The sequence below is a fragment of the Homalodisca vitripennis genome, chromosome 8 (genome assembly GCF_021130785.1).
Source record: "Homalodisca vitripennis isolate AUS2020 chromosome 8, UT_GWSS_2.1, whole genome shotgun sequence".
NCBI lineage: Eukaryota > Metazoa > Arthropoda > Insecta > Hemiptera > Cicadellidae > Homalodisca > Homalodisca vitripennis.
In genome coordinates, this window is record NC_060214.1 from 94,130,709 (window position 1) to 94,152,299 (window position 21,591).

Here is a 21,591-nt window from a genome sequence, read left to right on the forward strand (position 1 = left end):
GTTCCATTTCGTCATGTTTCCGATAAAATCGGTGTTTTTGAAATCTTTGTATGTCAAAAGGTACACTGAACACAACTCATGGCTGTTCCAAAAAATGAAGCATTTTCAAATTTGGAAAAAATAAAAAGCTTTTAATTAATGGTCCATTCAGAAGAGTAAAACATGTGAATTTTTCAGACTTGTGGGTATATTTTTGAAATTTGGACCTTTAATAAACGCAACTATTTAACTTCTTAAAAATTAGATTATATTACAGATTCAGACAGAAAGTAGGTATTTTAACAGTTAATCGTGAACTGTATCTAGGGTTGTTTTAAAATAGCCTAACTTTGATTTTCTCGTTTCTATCGTTATGGTTACCAATGGTAAAATGTTCAATAATGCTCAGCCAAATCCCATAGAATGACACAATCATCATGATGTTTTTACGTATAAATGCAGACTTATGTGTAGGTTACTTCGAGATATCGTGCTGTCAGGTCAAATAACTGATAAGCAGATGGACGGAAATTAATTTTTTTCGGCTTCTCGAGTAATATGCTTTGATAACGCTCAGACAATTATGAAATTAACTTCAGTTCATGCTCGTCCATGACGTATTCAGAGGATATGCACCGTAAGATGAGTTTCGTAACCAAACTATTTCCCTCCTTTGTCGTCTTCTCGCGGGCAGTAATTGTGTAGTCAGCTGTTCCATGGCCAGACGATAAACAAACAATTTAATTGATCAGCTGCTTGTGAAGTACATTGTTTGTTACAGTACTAGTCTTAATTCCGTACACACCGACAAACTTCAGGTTGTGTGAAACCTTTTGATACAGGTCAAATAAAAATACCTGGAAATAGCAAATAAAATAAAACAACAAATGAAAATAAATTAAATATATCTAATTAACAATAACTAATAAGATTGTATTAGTTACAAAAGAGACAACATATATAATTCTATAAATGAGGCACGGAAAAAAGGACGGTCGGACTGCCCTTTGAGGAGGGCGTTGCGTGGCGCAGCCCTAGCGTCGGACCTCAAAACTAACTGAATTATTCGCAAGACCTCAGCATATGTCGTCCGTATGAATTGATTATCTCCTGTGCAACTAATACAACCAAAGATATTAACTTATTGTAAAAGAATTAATTTAACTGATTTTGACATGTATAATATTTTTACTTATTATTTAAAAGATAAAATGTCTGTATCATTTATTTCAGTCACTTTTTCACGTTTTATTACATAAAAATAAACATTATTATTGCAGCCGTTGGTTGGTATGGTTAGAAAGGTTCAGATCCGGTGATGATCATTATTTTTCGATTAATAACTTTCCTCCACTATCAACATAATGGAAAACACATTTAATTAATAATAATTATTGTGATAGAATTAATTTAACTGATTCTGATCTACTTGACAGATTCTGATCTCTTTAATGTACATATAAATGTCTATACGGTTTCTTTCAATTCACGATGCTACTTTTACGTTTAAATTAAATCTTTAAAAAATTGAAATAAAAAAATTGCCAGCTTTTTGTTGGTATGATAAGGGAGGTTCCGTATATGGCCACACTGACGCGACACTTTGAGTCATTAGTGATATAAAGGGGTGGCTCAGGGGGCTTGATTCCTCACACGAAATTTTGAAAGAGAAACATTATAACTGCACCAAATAGTGTGTTTTAGCTAGAATACATTTATGAGGTCCTAATACTCGACCCGATTTCCAGGTCTCGATTTCCTGGGAGAAGTTTCCCAAGCCTATGTTTTAGGGGGCCATTAAAACCTCCTAAACCACCCAGTGTGTCAGTCCCCTCCTAAACGATTTTCTACATACGCCACTGGTTTGGGTCGAGTGAAAACCACTGATCTTCGATTGATATCTCTCCTCCACCATTTCCCGTCGCGGCTCTTCCCACTCGTTCATGTAAATTTTCTTCGACCTGAATTTGCCGATAAAAAATGACCGAGTCTGTGATGTACGGTATCCCTCGGGCCATCACGACGCCACGCCGCCGGCCGCTACCGCACTGATTGGTGGTGGGACGCCGACAACCGTCTGCGGCGGAAGTGTGGGGGCGACGCGATTTCGGCCGCTAACTCGGTTAGTATAGGTAATTAAGCGAGGGGCGTGCCGCAAGGACGTGCCCTGGGGCCCGTCATGTTCGACAAAGTGAGGTCTAAATGTCGCCATTGTTGGTGGGACGATTTATATGCCAATTTAGCAAACAATACCAACTCGATGCTCGATTATCTCCCTGGAATTGGAAGGACGACGATTTTCTGACGATTGTATTTCTTGGTGTCATTTTCCCATGAGTAACAAAAAATCGAAGGACATTTTCTACGTATTGTTTGCATATTTTATCAAGTAGAAAAGTTTATCTTTTCGAGTTTTTTCAACAACAAAATACGTTACTAAACCCAAAATTAAGGACGTTCTAGGTACCTTTCTCCCCAATAGTGTATCTTTTCGAGGTCTTACAGCAGGATATATTTCTAAACCCAAAATTAAGGACGTCTCCCTCGATATGGAAACGGCCATCTGTAACGCAATGCCTACAAAAGTCAGTGCTGAGTCCACCTCTCTGTTTCCGCTTCGGTTAAGCTTTTCAAAGCTTTTAGGAACAGCCTCCATAGTATCTTCCCTGAGCATAAGAAGAATATAATATATTTTGGTCATTAATTTGGACCATCTTAGAATTAGGTTCTTATTAAAACTACACTGAAGGTAAGGGATGACATATAAAATCCTGAAATTTAAAACAATTATATTTTCAATGCTCAGTCATTATTAATTTAAAAATATGTGTAAATAAAAATATGTTTAGTAAAAGGTAATTTAGCTTAGTCATATTTCAAAGCATATAATTCCAAGTCACAATTCATACATTATATAATTATTCTCAGAAACTCTTACAGACTGGGTACAAAATTGTCTACAATGACTAATTTTTTGTGGAAATACACACCGGAAACTACGGAATGAAACAATGATCCAACCTAAAACTGATCGCTTTAATGAATTACAGTACTTCGAAGGCTTCTGCAACAATAACCGGTTGATAATGCACCTCCACATGAGTCATTGCTAAAGAAGGATATGTGTAACTAACTTTGCCGGCAGATTAATTGCACGGCAGTACTGCCGTGGCGTTCTAATTATGTGCAACTTTGCCACAATAGGGCGAATGCGCGCGCCAGCCGGAATCTGAATGGACCAGTTAGTTTGCCGTTTCTGTGCCGACCACGTTCCTAATAGTTCATGCCCAAGGGCAACTGACCTAGTAGACTCGCTTTCTATAAGTTCACCACATGCTCAAGGTCTGCTTGAAGTTGCATCTGATAATCGATACTAAGGAAGGGAAATATTACTTGATTTTGCTGAAGATTTATCTAGGAAATATAAATTCAAAGGGGAGAAAAACCACTATAAAAAAGAATGTTAAAAATTGTGGCCAGTTCAGACTTGGTTTTCAAAACTGATATAATTTTCCATGCTTTGCTGGCCTAAAAGTACTATACAGGGTGTGTCCCGTAACTCTCTGAACAAAGGTATACCACGTTATTGCTTAGGTCACGGTAAACATATTTCACTTGGGTTTAGCAACTGTAAACATTTTAGTAACTGTATTTTTGAAGTGAAAACTAATAATTATTACATTTATCATAGAAAATAATGTATTTCACCCTATGAACATAGGTTACTGATGCTTATTAGTTTCCCATCTGTCTGTCTGTATGTATTTTTTATTAAAAAATTAATATCTCAAAAAGCCAATAAATTCAATTATACCAAATTTGGCTCAAATGATTATAATAACAAGGCCAGTTACTGAAAAAACTATCAAGAAATTATCTTTGAGTATTTTCCAATTTAGCGGTCATAAAGATTTAATTAACTTTGAATATCTTAAAAACTATGAGTCTTTCTCAAGAACTACAAGAATAACAGTTTTTAGGGGACATTACTAGAAATCTAATGACAAATATTATTAAAATCGAATAATAAATAATTTATTTAGAGCAGATTTACTGTGACAAGACATGGCCCACATTGAGAGCTGCCGTGTATTTAGTTTTTGTATTGTTGGCTATTCGCTGAGAACCTCAATGTGGGCCATGTCTTGTCACAGTAAAAATCAGTTATGTATAATAGCGTAGTTATGTATTAGTTATGTATGTAGTTGTGGTTTTGTTCTAAATCAGTTATGTATAGTTAGATTTAAATCATTTTTGGTGTCATTAGATTTGTGATAATAGCTTCTAAAAACTAATTTCCGTGTAATAATATTGAAAAAAAACTGCTGGTTTTTAAGATATTCAAAGAGTAAAAGTTTTAATTGCCACCATTTTGAAAATACTAAAGATAATTTCATGATAAGCTTTTCGATAATTAGCCTTGTTAATAATAACAAAAATAAATTTGAGCTCAAATTTTGTATAAATAAACTTATTTGTTTTTCAGATATTAATTTTTTATAACAAACACAAACAGACAGACAGATTAGAAAACTAAGCATCAGAGGCTACCAAGTTCATGTGGTGAAATATGTCTGTCTTGACCTGAGCAATAACGTGGTATACCTTTGTCCAGACAGTTACGAGACATCCTATATATGGGAACTAGCTGTTTCCCGCGGCTTCGCACGCGTCTCTTAAGCTTTGCCCGTATATTTCTTTGCCTTCAAATAGTGTTTGGATATTTTAATATACGTAACTACTGTGTTGTAATTGCAGTTTATAATGTGCAGGCGCTTTGATAACTTTTATATCTTGCAGTACAGCCTGGTGGTTAGTTACATCAATGGGCATTGCGTATAAACCTTCTACATAGAAAAATACAAATTTTCATAGTGATCGGTCCAATAGTTTCTGAGTCTATAAAGGACAAACACACAGACATTCATTTTTATATATTATGATTGCAGAAAACAGTTTTAAAACAAAATTTGTCGTTTCTCTTAAGCTTACTCTATGCTTTAAAACTATAAGTGTAAAGAAATTTATATATAAATATATTTTTTGTCGCATTATATATGTTTACAAAGAACAGCTGATTAAAAATTTGAAAAGACTCTTTCACTTAATAACATATGTTTGCTGCAATGCATTTCTTACGGGTATTTCTGTAACCAGTGGGGCGGAATCCTGAATCGGGAAAGGGATAAAAAGTATCCTATAACCTTCTACAGATCAAGACGAACAAATTAAAAAAAAAATTAGGCGAATCCGTCCAGCCGTTTGTGAGTGATGCTGTTACACACGAACAGTTTCATTTTTATATATATAGATATATACGAGGTGCCAACGTCTAGACTATCCGGAGGACTCTTAAAATGCCACTGAACTTTGATTAGTCTATTATTTTCTCCAATAGTAGCATATAAACAAAGCAGTAGCTCAGAGTTGGGCCCTAGTCCCTTTTCATTATTAATGGACCAGAATCAAGGGTCTTACTGGATCAGACCCCTACCACCAGTGCATTTTCAGAACTTATGCAAGTTTTAGATTTTGGATAAAAGCATATTTTGTTGTGGCCTCAAACAAAAGAGATCATGTCATTCACTGTATTTTATTCCGTACATATCATTCATTACATTGCGTAGATAACATCAAAATATTCCTAAATCGATTTAAAAATTTTGTAGATTAAATGTTCATAAAATAAGTAGACTATTTTTCGACCTGGTACAGAATAATGAAGTATAAACTTTGAATGGTGGTAGTATCCGTTAGCGGAAATCACCCATTTTTGTAGAGGAGCATTATTAAAAGATAGAAAATAAATTGTTCTTAACTTTGTAGAAATTGACTTTAAAAAATTAAATATCTGGATTTCATACACAGATTTTGAAGCAATGATTAAAGAAAAGTTCATACAATTCTAGATCCACATATACATACCACTGGCAATAAATAAGCCATTGAATGGCCAACCCCACAGATTTCTGCGTTGCTTCATATGGTCAAACTGCAGACACTATCTGAATCTGTCTGATTTACATAACAGACTAATTGGCTGCACATGTAACAAAGGCTTAAACACTCAATTATAACAGTGGGAAGACACTCTGTCACTGCTATCTTCACTTAGTAATCACAGTTGGTGTACTTAAGTTACTTGCTTTATCCACTACTAATTCCGGAAACCGTAATCGGTCTCAAGACAGTGAAGGAGACTTTTCTTAAGTGATTCTTTAGGGAAAAGGCGCATTACGTCAAGATACAACAAAGCGCTAAATTTCCATACAGGAAACATTAAATCTTCTTAGTGAAGGACTTTTAAGGGAACAAGTACCTTTCAGTCTCAAGGTAATTGCAATGATCTTGGAAACCGTCCAAGAACTGTTTATACGGTCGATGATCCTGTGTCGGTGTCGACCGGGCTTTGGTTGGGCAACCATAGTTAGTAGTAAAGTTCATACAGGAGAAAACACACTTCCCTAGAGATGACGTGCCAAACTTACGAAAAGGTATAGATTAGCCAACGAACTCTAGCGGCACCAGACAGAATTACTGGTGAAGTGTTTACACACTAGCTCAGCCTGACGACCGTAATAGGAACTAATTCGGGCGGGCAAGTATGACGGAACATAACGTCTATCATACCGTAAAAAGAAGACGTCATCGCGTCATGTTGAATGAGCTGCTCTAGTCGGCATTTCAAGCTTTGCATATCGACAATGAAGAATGGAAACAGTCGTGATGATAACTCGTTATAGTGCCGCAGTGAAGGTGTTAAGTACATGCATTATTGCTACACGGCTATTGTTCAATAGTTTCAATACATATAGTCGATTAAAGCTAGATAGTAGTTTTACAATAGCAGAAGACTTAACCATTGGAAGACCTTATTTAGGCGCCCTCTCTAAATCCTTCACACACTCCTTCCATTGTTATTATCCCTCCTTAATTGTAATTTATTTGGATGTGTATTTTTATTTTTACAATTAAAATCCGGTCCGATCACACCTCTATATTTGCACACAACTGTGTGTGAGTGATAATTGATAGCGTAATGCAAATACACAACACAATTTATGTTGAAGGCATACCAATAGTTTTAACTCTTATTTTTTGTGAGGAAATAGATTATTTAATTTAGTGAACTAAAAAACATTTTTAATTTCTATATCTTATACAACGTAGGAGTAAGCCACACCACGTGTCGCGTAAAGGCTTTGCTGATGTTTCCTGCACAGTTTTAAATCTATAACTCAGTCCATTCTCAAGACATCCAGCAGACAGAAGGGTAAATACACAGAAAAGACATTTGGCCAGTCCCTTGACAAACAGGTAAACGAATAGTGGAACAATGGTTCCGGCTAAAGTAAAAGTCATGAACTATTATCAAACTCCATGTTGTTTATGTGGAAGTTTTATGGATCATATCAAATCTATAGATATACTCGTGCTTAAGATATCTCGTGGAAAAGACACAGACGGAAAGACATACAGAGAGAAGAGGAATTTGCCAAACTCAAGAGTGAATGTTAAACATTAAAAATTCACGTCTGTAGCGCAACCCATTCTCGAGACTACGTGCGGAGCGTTAGGCTTCGCTAACGCTAAGCGAAATGCCATGGAAGCACATGCACCATAATTCAACTCGAACTTGTCTTCAGAGATAAAGGTATCTGCAAAATTTCAAGTCTATAGCTCAGTTCTTTTTGGAAATATCTTCCAGAATGTTATGCTTCGCTAACGCTAAGCGAAATGCCGTGGAAGCACATGCACCATAATTCAACTCGAACGTGTCTTCAGAGATAAAGATATCTGCAAAATTTCAAGTCTATAGCTCAGTTCTTTTTGGAAATATCTTCCAGAATGTTATGCTTCGCTAACGCTAAGCGAAATGCCGTGGAAGCACACGCACCATAATTCAACTCGAACGTGTCTTCAGAGATAAAGATATCTGCAAAATTTGAAGTCGACAGCTTAGTTCGTTTTCGAAATATCTTCCAGGATGTTATGCTTCGCTAACGCTAAGCGAAATGCCGTGGAAGCACACGCACCATTATTCAACTCGAACTTGTCTTCAGAGATAAAGATATCTGCAAAATTTGAAGTCTATAGCTCAGTTCGTTTTCGAAATATCTTCCAGGATGTTATGCTTCGCTAACGCTAAGCGAAATGCCGTGGAAGCACATGCACCATAATTCAACTCGAACTTGTCTTCAGAGATAAAGATATCTGCAAAATTTGAAGTCTATAGCTCAGTTCGTTTTCGAAATATCTTCCAGGATGTTATGCTTCGCTAACGCTAAGCGAAATGCCGTGGAAGCACATGCACCATAATTCAACTCGAACGTGTCTTCAGAGATAAAGATATCTGCAAAATTTGAAGTCTATAGCTCAGTTCGTTTTCGAAATATCTTCCAGGATGTTATGCTTCGCTAACGCTAAGCGAAATGCCGTGGAAGCACATGCACCATAATTCAACTCGAACTTGTCTTCAGAGATAAAGATATCTGCAAAATTTGAAGTCTATAGCTCAGTTCGTTTTCGAAATATCTTCCAGGATGTTATGCTTCGCTAACGCTAAGCGAAATGCCGTGGAAGCACATGCACCATAATTCAACTCGAACTTGTCTTCAGAGATAAAGATATCTGCAAAATTTGAAGTCTATAGCTCAGTTCGTTTTCGAAATATCTTCCAGGATGTTATGCTTCGCTAACGCTAAGCGAAATGCCGTGGAAGCACATGCACCATAATTCAACTCGAACTTGTCTTCAGAGATAAAGATATCTGCAAAATTTGAAGTCTATAGCTCAGTTCGTTTTCGAAATATCTTCCAGGATGTTATGCTTCGCTAACGCTAAGCGAAATGCCGTGGAAGCACACGCACCATAATTCAACTCGAACGTGTCTTCAGAGATAAAGATATCTGCAAAATTTGAAGTCTATAGCTCAGTTCGTTTTCGAAATATCTTCCAGGATGTTATGCTTCGCATTAACGCTAAGCGAAATGCCGTGGAAGCACACGCACCATTATTCAACTCGAACTTGTCTTCAGAGATAAAGATATCTGCAAAATTTGAAGTCTATAGCTCAGTTCGTTTTCGAAATATCTTCCAGGATGTTATGCTTCATTAACGCTAAGCGAAATGCCGTGGAAGCACACGCACCATTATTCAACTCGAACTTGTCTTCAGAGATAAAGATATCTGCAAAATTTGAAGTCTATAGCTCAGTTCGTTTTCGAAATATCTTCCAGGATGTTATGCTTCGCTAACGCTAAGCGAAATGCCGTGGAAGCACACGCACCATTATTCAACTCGAACGTGTCTTCAGAGATAAAGGTATCTGCAAAATTTCAAGTCTATAGCTCAGTTCGTTTTCGAAATATCTTCCAGGATGTTATGCTTCATTAACGCTAAGCGAAATGCCGTGGAAGCACACGCACCATTATTCAACTCGAACTTGTCTTCAGAGATAAAGATATCTGCAAAATTTGAAGTCTATAGCTCAGTTCGTTTTCGAAATATCTTCCAGGATGTTATGCTTCGCTAACGCTAAGCGAAATGCCGTGGAAGCACACGCACCATTATTCAACTCGAACTTGTCTTCAGAGATAAAGATATCTGCAAAATTTGAAGTCTATAGCTCAGTTCGTTTTCGAAATATCTTCCAGGATGTTATGCTTCGCTAACGCTAAGCGAAATGCCGTGGAAGCACACGCACCATTATTCAACTCGAACTTGTCTTCAGAGATAAAGATATCTGCAAAATTTGAAGTCTATAGCTCAGTTCGTTTTCGAAATATCTTCCAGGATGTTATGCTTCATTAACGCTAAGCGAAATGCCGTGGAAGCACACGCACCATTATTCAACTCGAACTTGTCTTCAGAGATAAAGATATCTGCAAAATTTCAAGTCTATAGCTCAGTTCGTTTTCGAAATATCTTCCAGAATGTTATGCTTCGCTAACGCTCAGAAAAATCCCATTGGGGACTTCTACCATCATCAAATCAGTAGTAACCATTTTAGGATAGAAGCTTCAAGTCTATACCACAATTAATTTTGACATACCAAGCGGACTAATATTAGGAGAATCAACCCTTCCCAAATGCGTTATATGTAGTAAACTAAACCATCACTTCTAAATCGGAAGATTTTAGCTCTTGGTACTAAAACTTCATCAAATGTTATTGTTTAATTTCATTCCAAAACTATAAATATAATTATACTCTTATCAGAGGATTGAATTTCTTCAAACAATTTGTATAGGGAGGCCTCTTGCCTCTTGAATACATAGCTGCAATTACACAGCAATAGTAGTTGCCTGATTTCTACTTCACTCAACTCTCTAGGCGAGTCTTGTTTTTAGTTCTCAGAAAGAACTGTTGAGGAAAGTAGTGCTTGTAACACAGATTTACGGAATCAATTAAATTAGCGCTACCATGGAACTGTAACAACTCAGGTTGACCAAGAGTAGCCCTTGAAAATTCGACTTACATTCATTATAGCTCGAATGTTTTTGTACAGTACGGCAGTTCAACTAAATGTATTTGTGCTAAACAGGCTTTGTGCACTAATTTAATGCGTAAAACGTTCTTACATACCATTTTTAGGTTTATTTTCTTGACAGACATATTATATCTTGTTACATTGGAGATCGTTACATAACGTGTTATATAAATAACAATTTCGTATCGATAACTTGTCTTCTCTCTCTATTACAACAAGAGGGTATAATTACGCAATAAAGCGAAGGGAATTAAAATAACTTAAACTCATAATATTAACATGGATTAACGTTGTTAGAAAACTTCTATGAATAATTAATTACAAAATGGACTCATCAATGCGAGACCTAAAGGTTGTGCACGTGCCAGAACCTCCCAGCTCCGTCCGCTAGATCACAGCACTGTCGCTGTTTTTGAATGGAATTTACTAGCGGCCGCCTGAGTTTACCCTCAATCGAACTTTATTAAGCTCAAACACTTTACTTTTGGTCGTAGAATTCAGAAGAAATTTCGTTTTAAATATATAATGTCATACGTATTCGAAAGCTTCATAGTTTTTCGTTATTAATGGAATTTAAAATACAAAAAAATTGGTTATTTCGAAAAGTTTAAACATTTTACTTCATCGTATACATACTCAAAAGCATACACTCTACAAAAACACTTTAAGGGTATGGGTGTTTATTAATTATTTTCGTATCTATAAAATAAGACCTCCCGTATTTCTATGATCAAAAATAAGGACGTAGAAGTGTTTAAATTGTAACATTCTATTGTAGGCTATAAATTAAGATTATTCTTCTTCCAGTTACGTTTTGTCACTTTGCTTTATGTTTATTACTATTGTCTTCACTTTACTATTATCTAAAGTTTAATTAGTAATTTTTTCATGCAATTTCCTGTGTTTTTATTTGTTTGCAGTTTATTTTATTGCAAAGCTACGCAAGATAAAAGCGAGAAAGACATTCATGCAATTTATCGTGCAATTCATGCAATTTATCGTGCAACATTTGTGAACGGTTCGTAGCGTTTGATTTTATCTGCCCAATAACGACGCGGTGTAGCGCGGCCATGACGTCATCCAAACAATCGATTAATTTCTTCTTGATAAATGTTGGAGGAATTTCTTATCTTATAGATCTCGGTTCTTTTCACTGTCGGAGGTGATGGTGATTACTTCTCGCTTGAGTAGCAACTTTCACATTCAAGCAAAGTATTTTTAAAACGACAAGTTCTTTTAGTAGTGACGTTAAGATCAGCTGATCGATCCGGTTCAGTACGTCTCGTTCGCCACCGTGAACTCGTTCACTTAATTGAACTGTTCATTACGGAACTTACTGAACTCCCCGAGAGATAATGCCACGGGTCGGTACTATCGACTATTCTTATACGATTGTTATATAGGTCAGTAACGGTCATCGAACCTGGGTGAATAACCGAACGTAAAAAGGGGCATTGTTTAAAATAACCGCTTTTAGTAATTATAAACAACAGTTAAGGGGTATTCCTAGATGTTTTTTTATGCCAAGGTATTCCTCTATTTAAAAACTGTGAAAAAGATACATGTCAAAATTATCGTCCAATATCCCTTTTGAGTGTGATATCAAAATTAATAGAGAAATGTGTAAGAAAGCAGTTAGTTGATTATGTTTTTCAAAATAATATAATATCTAATATCCAATTTGGATTCAGAAGTTGATTGGAGTTGAAGAAAAGTTGAGAGTTACGGTTAACGATGTATTTTTCGGAATGTTGAACAATATTCACGTCGAAATCGGCAAATATAAACGTTTACTCGGATATTGCAAAGGCTTTTGATAGTATAAACAGACAATTGTTGCTTAGAAAAATTACAATTAATTGGAATTAACGGAAATCCTTTAAAATGGTTTCGTAGCTATTTGTCAAACGGAAGACAACTTGTGTCAGTAAATAATATCGCAAGTGACCTAAAAGACATAAATTATGGTGTGTTACAGGGATCCACGCTAGGAGCTATTATGTTTCTCATTTACATTAATAACATAACTAAACTTTTGTTTAGTTTTTTTTTTTTTTTTTTTTTTTTTTTATTTATTTTTTTTTTTTTTTTTGCTGATGATACCGCCTTACTTTTTATGGGAGACTCTTGGGAGGAAGCCTACGCTCACGCGGAGCGAGGACTGCACAAGGTTCGACCAGAGTGATTTTTCGGTCAATGTGAGTAAGACGAAACACATGGCTATCTGACAGCGTGAGGCTGACAACCAAGTAGCCCTAACATTAGGAATGCATACATGTCAACTGGCGACGGGCTGTCATCATCTGGCAATTGAGATGGTGGAACAGTGTAAGTATTTAGGTGCCATGTTAGACTGCAGACTTTCTTCGATGGGTTCAATGTAGAATTTGAAGTCCATAGCTCATTTCATAATTTACAGTAGAACTATGATCTATCATATGGCAAAGAAATGTTAACATCCCCAACAAAAAAATAAGGACAAAAGGGAAATTGTGTCAGCCTACTGAGTGATTGGTTTCAACAACGCTCAGCCAAATTACATGGTTGGTCATGCAACATCATTAGAACTCATTCTTATCTATGTAGAAATGAAGTTTCGTGCAACATTCAAATCTGCAAATCTTTCTTGAGGAATATTGCCACATAATATATTCACATTTTTCTTCGTTAAATTGTGTTTTATATCAGTGTTTTAATGATAAAAATCTACACACCAAGCCACCATGAGATAATGTTGGATGTGATGGGACAATTAGGCTACACGTGTTAATATGTCACATTTGAAACCTCTCATGATTATGCTGAGTTTCTTAAAAACGTATTTATTCTGATATTTTCCCGTTGCCTCCATGGTTACTCAGATGACCAATGTAAAAATATTCTCTAAGTCTCAGGCAGATCTCATGGAGTGACATGCACCATAAATGACTAAGTTTATTTAAAGTCTCTAGGTTAGTTCGTTTTCGAGACGTCATACGGACAGACAGACAGACAATAAATCTGTCTAGGCCCACAAGTGATAGGCTTCGAGAACGCTCAGCCAACACCTTAGTGGTGTTAATTTATAAAATAAACTGTCACAAGTTAAAGTGTTAGTTTTAATTGTAACAAAGGTTTTCATAAAGCAATGATACGCTGAATTATATTTGCTTTTATATTAGTATTGGCAAATGAATACTTATTTGGCGTAATCTTTAATACTTTAGGCTTACGCGGTTTTCCGGTTCAAACTGAGTCGGAACATTAGCCAACATTATAATTTTAGAAACATAATTTCAACAAAGAAGATAGCGTGAAGTTAAAAACACAGTTGGCAGCCTTTGATAAAGAATCCATATTTGCTCTGTCATTGTCGAGCATGTGGCTAACCACGATACTGCTACACCCCTTAATTCAACTGTATAAGCAGACATGTTTTATTGGCAGTTTCGGTTTCTTATCTGTTAACTGAAGATGGCTCTCCACTGTGAAACTGGTACATTTTACGAATTTAATTGAGTTCACATTGTTCTTGCAGCAATATACTGTGTGGGTAAAGAACCTATATGTATGTTTGTATATATGGACTTTCCATTTTCATTACAACTCGGAGTGTAAATACTCGTGTTTTCATTGAAACACGAGCTGAATTTTACGTACAATGATTCTATATATTTCTACGATGTCCCTTGCTCTTTGTAAGTCATAATTAATTAAAAACACGTTTCCACCGAAGATACACACTGTGGAAGTCCATATCCTCATTTTCAGCAGATTTATCTTTAGCAAAATTATTACTCAAAACTCCTCATTATTACAAAAAATTGTGACTCTGACCGCTGAATATTATCCTCCCTGATCCACCAGCCGTGTCCAACAGCGACATGTGTGTCCCTACACGTGCACTTTCGAGAAAGGGGAAATATTCCAAACATGACACCGATTTGAAAACAATGCGTGGCCAAACGATGAAACCCGGTATCGTAATCGATCCGGCTATTAAATAGGCCAAGTGATAGACGTGGCGTGAGATAAAGCACGAGTGAACACGAGCTGGCCGTGCGTGTTGTGGATCGTACTCACTGCGCACGCGCGCTGCTACTAGACCATATACAGCGCGTGCCCGGTAAGGCGAGGGAAGTCAGCTTATCGCCAGGCACAGAACTGTGGGCGATGTCTGTAAACAAGGCTAGATGTCGATTACTAATTGGCCGCGATACGGTCGCGACAGCGGTGTACAATCGATTGATTTAATAGACTCGATTGTTTGCCATTCTCGGGCCGTTTATGAATGTGCTTTTGAATGGCAAAGGTGATAAAGCAGGCGTATCTATCTCTGTGTGATGGATATGAGCGATAGAAAAGAACACTTCAGTGACTTTGCAGCATATGGAAGGTGAATATTGAAAAGACACAGGGAAATCTAAGTACAACTGGTTTAGAATATGCAGTGTTGTTATACGCGCTTTATTTATATGAAGATAACTCTGACGTGGTGGTAGTAATATCCCAAATATATTGGCTATGAAAGTACACCGGCCTCCAAATTTCGTTAAACTCTGGAATATGAGAAATTATCTGTTTAATATCAGACATTAATTAATTGGCTTTGTGTCATAAGTGTTTATTGTGAAACTGGAAAGGCATTCATTTCTGTAAATCCCTGGCATGAAGCCAAAATTGGTTTATAATAGTTATTTTTTCAAGATCATGTTGTTTTCTCTATTACCAAGATTGATGAAAATCTCTAAACAAAATACTAGTATGATTAACGTCGAGAGATGCCTAGGGTCCGATTTATGGCACTCTAATTTCAAGTTCACTAACATTTGTCCAGCTTAACAGATAAGTCAATAACATAAATAATTCTTTGGTATTAATAGCTCTTCCAAAAAAAAAAAAAAACGATTTATGTGACAAAATTTCCTTAGACCCTTTCTTCCTCCTCATCAAACTAGAAGCCAATATTTTTCTTTACAAGACAATTCACTCCATTTCTTTATGCTTACTAGAATATTAAAACCATTTTTTATTAATTGACGAGATGTAACTACAACTCAAGTCAACTTTCTTAGGCTATCTCGAATAACTCCGTCCTCTAAAGCATACTGCCAGTGCCAAACCCATCCATCCTGCACTATCATCAAATGTATCAATTCTAAAGTGGTCTCAAAAGGGTGTTATCAAAAGGGAACAAAGGCGCATTATGATTAGTGGCTAGTGGCTGTTTTGACATGCATCCTGCCTTACTATCTCTAGAGTGTTCATCATAATAGCCCCATCACTCACTGTTCCACATCTGCTACTCTCCAGCAACTACTTCCAGTGTAGCCACCAAAGATGAAACATAATTATTTTGTTCTTTGTAAAATCAGGCTTATTGGGTAAGATGATTCCGTGGAAACTCCACTGAGTGCAATCTCAGTAGGAGTGAATTATTGCCGCCCTTGGAAAGCAGAACGGAAATAGAAAAACGATAAATTATGAAATTGGGTGCCTGTCCACAGATTACTTAACAAAAGGGCAGCAAACTGAGGATACGCCTTCTGATAAATTCGGAATCTACGTATGTCAATAATTTTAAGAGTGCTAGTGTCTTCTCCACATTAATCGACGACAAAGCATTTCTTTTTGAAGTAGTTGAAGTAGTCTGATCTCATTAGGAATATCAGACATTCCATCTGAAAATTTATTACGAGGAAGAATAATTCTTGTAAATGAATCAAAAGAATGGTCACAACCATATTAGTTCCAGCTTCCTACCTCTAAATTTCTTTTTTAAGTAGTTGAAGTAGTCTGATCTCATTAGGAATATCAGACATTCCATCTGAAGATTTATTACGAGGAAGAATAATTCTTGAAAATGAATCAAAAGAATGGTCACAACCATATTAGTTCCAGCTTCCTACCTCTACATTTCTTTTTTAAGTAGTTGAAGTAGTCTGATCTCATTAGGAATATCAGACATTCCAACTGAAAATTGATTACGAGGAAGAATAATTCTTGTAAATGAATCACACGAATGGTCACAACCATATTAGTTACAGCTTCCTACCTCTACATTTCTTTTTGAAGAAGCTGAAGTAGTCGGATCTCGTTAGGAATATCAGACATTCTACCTGAAAATTTATTACAAGGAAGAATTTTTGTAATGAAGCAAGAGACTAGTCGCAACCATATTACTTCCAACTTCCTACCTTTACAGAGCCACACTCTTGGGCTATTCTTTGCACGACTGTGAAAGTTACCCTTGAAACCCTTAAGAGTATTTTCATTCTTGGTATACCTTTTTTAAAAGATTTTGAAGCTTGCTAAGATAATCAGTATAATCGCAGAGTAAGTCGATCTGCTCAAGGAACCTTGGAGACATTCAAGAGATTGAATGTTGTAACAAACATCCATAATGACTGCATAGGTCTTCCTTCTTGGCAACTGCTAAACCGGTTTTGTTTTATCGCATGCTTGCCGGTGACATGACTGTTTTGTTAAAGGGTCAAGATATTTCTAGATTCAATGTCGTCCGGTCTATTTATAGAAGTCTTGTGTTCTACAGACTCGAAGGAAAACGCAGTTTCGATTAGATTACATTATTTTTTGCAGAGTAACTTGGATTAAGTTCAACTTACAGTTGTAACAATACACAGTTAATTACACATAACGTAGGTGGGTAGAGTTTATTCAATGACAATGTTAAGTTTAACTCCATTTCACCCTCCGGTTACACCGATCCTTCGGGGATCATGTCTAAAGCATCGTAGAGCACAAAATTTTGCATCTGATAGGGCAATGACATTGCCTCTTCATATACGAGATTACAATAGGTGGCTGTTGGGAGACCAGGCAGAGCTCTTTTTTGGTCAAGAGGTCTATGGTGCCCAAAGGATGCCAAGAGTTCGTTTTGAACACCGACTATCAAGGAGTCAAGTCTGTGATAAAGTGTCATATTTCAGACGTTTCACTGAGTGAAAGGTAAAATAGAGCCAAACTTATTTGCTCAAAATTATCTATATTTTACTCATGTAAATAACAAAAGGTCTTATTGATTATTAAGAAAACAATTTTAAATTATGTTCTACCTTATCGTTTAAATATTCCAAAAGTATAAACAACAAATTTTAAACAACTTTTTTAAATTTTATACAAGTTTACAACAATTTTTTTTAATGGATGCATACTAATTATGTCTTTGAAAAGAGACATCTCCCATAACGTCCTCTAATTTATTATTTAGCAACAAAGGAACACCTGAAAAAGGAAGGTGGGATATTTTTGATATTGTATATTAGTATTGAGACAAAATCTACAATTTTCGCTGATGCTATTAAAGTACGTATTGCATCAATGCATCTCGTGGAAAGATAAAGCTGACGCTTCTGAACTAGGCCGTTAAATCTATAACAAAATAAACAACACGGCGAATACTTACAGCATTTATATCATCTCTAGATACATTTGGAAGTTTATCTAAAACTAATCGAATCATTACAGTTAATTCCTTCGTTATTAAAGTGTAGCTTATCATATTAATTTGAAGGAATTACAAATGTAGTGCCTAACAAAATTACAGTGTCCAAAATAACCGATAGAAGACTAAAGTCCAATGCAAATAGACGCCAAGGGCTGTTGTGAAATTCATTTGAGGTACTCATGGTGAATTTTGTCAACATCTTCTTCAATTGGACCTTACCTGTTGTAAATACCTCCTTGCAAAATTAACAACACGTCTAATGCTTACGGCCTTTTTATCATAGCCTTTTTATAACTGCAGGGAATCTCTTGCTGTTATATATTTATAATATTCCGTAAGTGTTTGAGCGTTTAATCCTACCAATTGTTTTACAAATAAGCAGCAATAAGATTCAAAACTGTCACTACCATAATTTGTAAACAAATGTAACCAGAACTGTTACGAATCGTATACAATCAAATGCGTCTTTATGGGAGTGACATGAATAATCCAATTACTTTACTTGTTTGGCAAGTTGGCCGACGACTCCTTGGTGACAAAAGCAAACATGTTCTTGCATCGACTTCGTGCAACTGACCAGTGTACTGTTCTGACTTAACTATGAATCCATTCAGCGTTTCGTTCCATCTGAAACTGAGCTACTACATTTATATCGCGACCGGTGTCCCGTTGCCAGTGCAAGATATGAGGAAGATGGCGGGGCATCACATTTTACTCGTCCTAGTTCCTTTTGCAGGCAAAATATTCATTGTATCACTCATAGTCGGCGTGTTATTCACAGGACACAGTGACAGTGGTCCGTTAGAGTACTTACTTATAATGAGGATTGTGTTTGAGTGGCTGACAGGACTATCGGTAGTATCGATGATCCTCCGGAGGGAGAACTTGAACAAAGTGTTTATGCTTGCAGCGGTGACTGAGAGAAATGTTGCCAAGTGCGGGAGGCAAAGGAAAATCAACTACTACGTGGCCGCTACCATCGGTGCGATTTCTTTAGTTGTTTCAGCTTTTGACTGCCAAAGCAATATCCCCTTCATTATTAACACCATGGAAACGTTGCTGATTTCGGACCCGATATATGGCTGCATTGCATTTGTACTCCTAGTACCTTCGCAGTTCTCATCCCTTGTTTTCCATTACCATCTGATCCTGATCTTTACAATCGTGCAGGATTGTGTTTACAGGATGAGCGACAATCCCTTTACCGAGCTAAAGTTCCAAGGTTTGAATACAGTGTTGCCGATAGTAGAAGGTGACTCCCCAATTTACTGCACTGCACGCAGTGGACCAGGCGGACCCCCTGCACCCACCGTTGTAGTCCCTGGTACTGCAGGATCCATCGGTTACGCACCATCTCTAGAACATATTTTGGAACAAAGGACCTCTTTTACCTCACAAATCAGTTCTACTTCCTTCCAATGACTCTGGTTTTGGTTGGTGACGCTCTCAATATGCCTATCATATTTGTTTCGGAACGTTTTGATATGTACCGGTATCTGGACACTACTCTTAACGATTCCGATCGGATCCTAATTATCCTATGGATATCCATGTTGGCAATGCCGATACTAATCAACGAATGGATCAGATACAAGAATGGGTATTTAAAAACGAAATTTTGCAAGGAGGTATTTACTATAGAAGAGGTCCAATTGAAGAAGATGTTGGCAAAATTCACCATGAGTGCCTCAAATGAATTTCACAATAGCCCTTGGCGTCTGTTTGCATTGGACTTTAGTCTTCTATCGGTTATTTTGGACACTGTAATTTTGTTAGGCACTACATTTGTAATTCCTTCAAATTAAAAGATAAGCTACACTTTAACAACGAAGGAATTGACTGTAATGGTTCGATTAGTTTTAGACAAACTTCAAAATGTATCTAGAGAAGATAAAAATGCTGTACGTATTCGCCGTGTTGTTTATTTTGTTATAGATTTAACGGTCTAGTTCAGAAGCGTCAGCTATATTTTTTATAGATACATTGATGCACTACGTACTTTAATAGCATCAGTGAAAATTGTAGATTGTGTCTCAATATTCATATACAATATCCAAATTATCCCACATTCCTTTTGCAGGTGTTCCTTTGTTGTTAAATAATAAATTAAAGGGCGTTATGGGAGATGTCTCATTTCAAAGATATAATTTTATACGCATACATAAAAAAAAGTTGTAAACTTTATACTTTTGGAATATTTAAACGATGAAGTAGAACACAATTTAAAATTGTTTTCTTAATAATCTATAAAAACATTGGAAAAGTTCAACGTGTTAGTTATAATATATTTTCCAGAATTCTGCGACTAAAAATAAGATCGTAAAAATACATGAGGTTTAATATTGCTTGAAGGTTATTTTTGACGATGGATGGATTGTGAATGAAACAGGATTTTTCCGGAAATTTGCCATCGTTCAGTGAAACAATAAATCAGTAACACTACGTTTCGAGATCTGCAATCTGATCTCTTCTTCAGGTAATAACTAACCTAATATTAACCTAATATAATAATAACCCTGACTTAGGCGTGCCACAACGCTTTGGTATGATTTGCTTATTTTAACCTAGTTTGTAATTATGTATTAGGTTAGTTATTACCTGAAGAAGAGATCAGATTGCAGATCTCAAAACGTGGTGTTACTGATTTATTGTTTCATTGAACGATGGCAAATGTCCGGAAAAATCCTGTTTCCTTCAGGTTTAATATTGTTCATACTCTAGTACTACTGACTCTTAAGACACCAAAAGGGACAGTTATTTGATACAATAATTAATTATAGTCTAAGCTATAAATGCTAACAATTCCAATACCATTTGTCTGGAAACACTTCTTTATGATACTGTTCATATCATTATCTACAATCAGAAGTGGCTGTGTAAAATTAAACCGTATACTGTAACACTGGCTTAATGTTACGGCACCAGACTTCTGTAAGGAATATTTTATCGTGCAGCCTATCAGACAACGGTAGTGCTTCTTCTATTCCTAAGGGATGGCCTATTGCCCACAGATTCAGCAATCTCATAAACCGCTGAAAACCTCTTATGGTGGGACTATAGTTGTCCAAAGTACAAACGATGACATTTAGCTAACACTGGATAGTCAAAAAGCAAGCGCTTAACAGCTTCTTACCCATTGCATTCACTGCAGAATGGATTATCTCTGTGCAATTCTTCATCAGATTTCCACGTATCATCAATAATTAGGTACACTGAAAGACTATTTGCTCATGTAGACGACATATGTGCATCATCGCCTAGTGTATTTGGTTTTCATTCAGTTGAAGATAGGTATGAAAGCTTCATACCTATAGATATTTCAGAACGATTGAAGTCATCTCATGATTGATCCTGACCCAAGTCCACCTTTTTCCTAATGCTCACCCCGGAAACATACAATGAAGCCATCATAGTTTCAACAACCCCACAAACCACCCTTCTTGGTGGGACCATCGTTGTCCAAGGTACCAAAGACGACATTTAGCCAACACAGAATAGTCCAGAATGAAAAGTGTTCAGCAACTTCTTCTTGCTCATTACATAGCCTACAGATTGATCATCTCTACGAATACCAATTCTGTGGAGATGCCTCCTCAGATATTTATGCCCTATGGTTAGGCTCACTGAATATGAGAAGATGACCGTTTGATCATGTAGAGATCAAATCATCTTG

The 21,591-nt window shown here is 36.4% G+C and overlaps 1 protein-coding gene across 2 annotated transcripts in view; it reads right to left on the bottom strand.

Annotated features, from left to right (window-relative positions):
* LOC124367760 (NAD(+) hydrolase sarm1) overlaps positions 1-21,591 on the bottom strand; it is a 193,439-nt gene that overhangs the window by 96,629 nt on the left and 75,219 nt on the right. The window lies entirely within an intron of this gene.